Source organism: Sinocyclocheilus grahami, unplaced genomic scaffold (assembly GCF_001515645.1).
Source record: "Sinocyclocheilus grahami isolate Dianchi unplaced genomic scaffold, SAMN03320097.WGS_v1.1 scaffold10428.1, whole genome shotgun sequence".
NCBI lineage: Eukaryota > Metazoa > Chordata > Actinopteri > Cypriniformes > Cyprinidae > Sinocyclocheilus > Sinocyclocheilus grahami.
The window spans coordinates 2,587-2,803 of NW_015513225.1; the positions used below are offsets into that span (position 1 = coordinate 2,587).

General features: G+C 31.3%; 1 protein-coding gene across 1 annotated transcript in view; it reads left to right on the top strand.

Moving 5' to 3' along the window:
* LOC107578475 (actin-related protein 2/3 complex subunit 5-like) overlaps positions 1-217 on the top strand; it is a 5,503-nt gene that overhangs the window by 877 nt on the left and 4,409 nt on the right. The gene's annotated exons all lie outside the window — the stretch shown is intronic.

Below are 217 nucleotides of genomic sequence, written 5' to 3' on the forward strand. Positions count from 1 at the left end.
CATATTCTTGGTTGGCACTGATCTACTTTAGTCTCATTTTTCATGATCACTTAAAATCATACTGATAGTTTCAAAACATACCACAGTAGTAATATTATGTTCCAATATGTATATGGGCCATTCTACAGAATTGGTTCAAAGTCAGAGTTGGAAACATCTTGAAAAAAAGTGCATGCAAATTGTATAATATCTAAGGTACACATTTCTAGTAATTGTG